General features: G+C 43.6%; 1 long non-coding RNA gene across 1 annotated transcript; it reads left to right on the top strand.

Annotated features, from left to right (window-relative positions):
• Positions 1–1,501: 1,501 nt before the first annotated feature.
• On the top strand, positions 1,502–3,923 carry LOC105027895. Its single transcript, XR_829339.3, has 3 exons — positions 1,502–1,697; positions 3,234–3,337; positions 3,771–3,923. It is a non-coding gene; the product is annotated as an uncharacterized LOC105027895 (long non-coding RNA).

The raw sequence follows: 3,923 nt of genomic DNA, 5'->3' as shown, positions 1-3,923 counted from the left end.
CTCGATGAGGAAATGCTCCCAAAAATATGCATGAAATGCCTCTGAGTAAATATGCCGTGAGTTATGTTCGCTTCACTATTATTCAGTGTGTGTTTGTGTACGTGTGCACCAACTCTTGGGTAAACGACAGAGAATGATTGTCCAACTGATGAGTGTTTTAACGTGTTTTCCCAGGGTGCTCCTGGGTTTCTTCTGTGCTGTGAATGGCGTGCCAGCGGAGTGTCTCCTTGGACAGGAAGCTGTCAGGTGTAGGCAGTGGTGGCTCTGGCCTTACAGGACAGAGCACGCCCAGTAACTTCCTGCATGTTGGGATGTAGAGAATTGTCTAATGTTACATTACTTTCTTACTGTGTTTTGTTGTTATTGGTAATATATGATTATTTTCCACAATATTTCTTACAAAAGGAATCCCGTTGTCAGTGATATAAAGCCATACCAACATTTGACCATACCAAAAGGGATTTGGAGGGAAGACATCGATGACACCTGTGATGTATGTAGCAGGCAACACTCACTTCAGAGTAAATCATTATTTTTGTAAACAAGGGAAATGTCCCAACAAGTTCATGATAGATATTTTCGTCTGAACTGAGTTCGAAGCGAGATCAGAAAAGCAATGTTCAAATGTTCATTGGTTCAAGGAGTTCTGAGTCCTGATTGACAGCCAAAATCGAGGTCTTGTGTCGGCTGGAGTCATGCCCAGCAGAGACCTTTTCCATAGGAATAAATTGTTCGGTAGAAGCAGGACAGTTGCAACACTTTTTAGTTACAATATACCCTTAATAATGAAACAAAATATAACACATTCTCCTTGAAAGGGTGATACGTCATTCACAACAGGATACACACACAATGTCGTAAAACATTTCTACTGTACACCAGGATAACATAGCATGTACCTTGTCAAAACACTTCCTTCCAGCCTAGATCTTTATGCAATGATTTATCCAAAAGGCAAAGTTATTGATGTTTAAAACGGGTGTTCTTGTTTCTTCTGGGTTCTGTCTTTTAAAGAAGCAAGGCAAGCCATTTCCCAGGCCCCTGCTGTGCCGTAGCACCGTTCAGTCATTGATAGAACATTTGAAGTGTACTGCATGTTCTAGCCGTTTAATATTGGCCTTCTGGAGTGGCGTCTAGTTATACTGGGTGATTTGGGAAAGGTGGAGATAACATACAGTTTGTTCTTTGGATCTAACATTGTCATTGGCCAGGTAGATGTGTATTGGCTATGAACGGCCTATTGCCAAGCATTTGCCTTGTGATCAACCGGCAGAAAGTCCTAACAGTAACAGTACGTGGTTCGCGCGACGGGCCCTGCCATATAATCGAATCAGCCGATGCAATATGGGAAAGAGAGTGACAAATGTGGTTACGGAAGCGGAGAGGTAGTCTGTTCTGATGTAGCCGGCTTCTTATTTCTGTTCCCTCAATGAAGACGAATGTTTTGCCGTGAGACAAGTAATATGATCAGTCGCCGGGGGGGGGGGGGGGGGGGGCCACAACAACGTTGTTGACTGGCTGGTTCATTCCGAATGGCGCAGAGGGTAACGTCACGCAGCTCTTCCTCATACGTCTTCGTCACAGCGTGTAGAGGCGGCTCTCTGACCAATGACTCCACGACTCACTCGTGGTGAGTGTCGAAGTGTTGGGGTGGAGCGTTATAGGCCCTCTCTACACGTCGGATCCAACACTGAACGGTAAGCACGTTGAGTCCCAGAAACGGGTACAGCCGACACAACTCTTAAATGTGCCTCGTTAGTGAGCTCTCTCCGCCGTAATGGGGTAAAACGCAACGAGTTACTGAAAGCAAAAGACGGTTAAGATTCTGTTGAGCTGGCAGCAAGAAGATCTGGGGCCGAGCAGGGTCCGTAGCCCCGGCACGAACAGATGTCAAAGGGACGGACAGACACAGTGCCAACCTGACATTGGGCATCGGTCCTGGGCGAGGGTAACCTCCCTGCCTGGCACAGGTCCTGTCCTCCACCCACCAAATTTACCGTGACGTGGACAGACAGACAGACAGGCATGCGTGGGTAAATGAAATAGCACACTGAGGAGGATGCACAATGTTGTGATTACCGTAGATTCAGCGGCATGATTATTTGAGTGGCAGCCCTCCGTGAGCCAAACAGGTTGCATCCAATTAAATTGAAATTACCATGCTTACAGATAGCCCTATTAGTACTAGTGTCTCTTGCACATAATTACCCACATTTTTATGCATATGAGGTCCAAGTGAGGTATAGCAAAACCTCTGTGGATGTTTCTAAAAGGCGTCTCGTCATGTAATTTGCATAATTATGATGTAGACCAGCGGTAGGTAGCCTACGGAGGGAGACCATTTCAAAGTGACATTAAGAAAGAGAGAACGCTATTTTCTAGCCATGCGTCCATATTAATTGTTTCCAGGAAGAGACAATTACGCTAGCATTTAACAAAAACACATGGCATTCTGTACATTGCTTGATCGTTACGATGCCCCCAGGGTGTGGGTTTGTGTTGCATATTGTGGTGGGGGGTCAATATCAATGGGTCCCAAGAACTACTTTGAGAAAGTCAGATTTAACTTTTCTTCTCCAAAGTGATTTAAGCTGACATAATTTAAGAAGTACAATGAGAAATGTGAAAATGTTTCTTCGAAATGTAAGGCTGCCATATTTTTAAACAAGACGAATTATCATTTGTATCATTATCACTTCCACTTATAACATCTACCAACTATTATTCATTTTAAAAGAGCGCTCATACACGCAATGCACTTTTATTTTTCTAAATGTACCTATTCTCCATATATATATTTTTTAATCATCACAATTCTTCATGTTTAGGAATTGTTGGATTGTTTGATTTGACTGTTCAATTGTATTTGTTACATTCGTTAGCCGTGAGCAGAAAGTACATTATCAACCTCAAAGTTGCCTAAACACAGGTGTGGTCAGGGGTTTGTAGTAGATATTGGCCACATATCACAACCCCTCGTGCCTTATTGCTTACATATACAACAGGTTGGACTACAATTACATTTGAACTCTTCTAATTAAATTGGTAACCAGTTAGAATATCAGTAGCCTTACCTTACCTTTTGGCCAATTTACCTCATCTAGGAGTTTGTTCCCCTACCACACCTCCTCTAGCCTAAATGCCTAAATATAGCAGGCGCTATAACACATCTTCATCAAAGATGTATCTTTATACACAGTAGACATCTTCCCCCTCTCCTCCTTCCCTTACAGCCAGAGGGCTGGGATTGCCTTGCCTCGGTGTGTTCTTCGTCTCATCGATCTGTGTTACCGTTACAACAGCAGGACACCCACAGATCCTTTCAGATCCCTCTGTGGTAAGTCGATATAGAACACACACAGACAGCGCAGACGTATGGTGAAGTCAATATAGGACAAGCACGTATACCCGTAAGCTCACACACATTGATAATTCCACCGCCACACACGGGTTTAGTTGCAACACTGTCACACGCAAATACATGTAGGAGACATTTGCATTATGTTTTAGCCATTTAGCAGATGCTGTAATCCAGAGCGATTTAAAGTTAGTGCATGCATCTTAAAATTGCTAGATAGGACAACCACGCAACGCAAATACACTGAGTACCAGACGGGCCTAAACACACACAAGTTAACCAACATCTTTAAGCAGTTTCTGACTTTCCCAGGGAAAGTCTCAAATGGTTAAATCAGATGTGTCTGCCTAGTCAGTCCAATGTTAACCCTTTTTTGTCCCAATATTGTGTTGACCAATTTGTGGAACTCCAGCGCAATCAGGAGAGTTGAAGATCTGCATTTGCATCCCTTGAAAAAACATCCCACTGAGCCATTTGGGGAGAGCGCCACAGTTATTAACCACAGTTATTCACAGGTGTGTGTCCATAATGCAATTCGGCAAGGCATCCTTAGCCAACGAACCCT

Source organism: Esox lucius, chromosome 10, assembly GCF_011004845.1.
Source record: "Esox lucius isolate fEsoLuc1 chromosome 10, fEsoLuc1.pri, whole genome shotgun sequence".
Taxonomy (NCBI): Eukaryota; Metazoa; Chordata; class Actinopteri; order Esociformes; family Esocidae; genus Esox; species Esox lucius.
The sequence above is the reverse complement of the archived record's forward strand: the minus strand, read 5'-3'. Positions and strand labels throughout refer to the sequence as shown.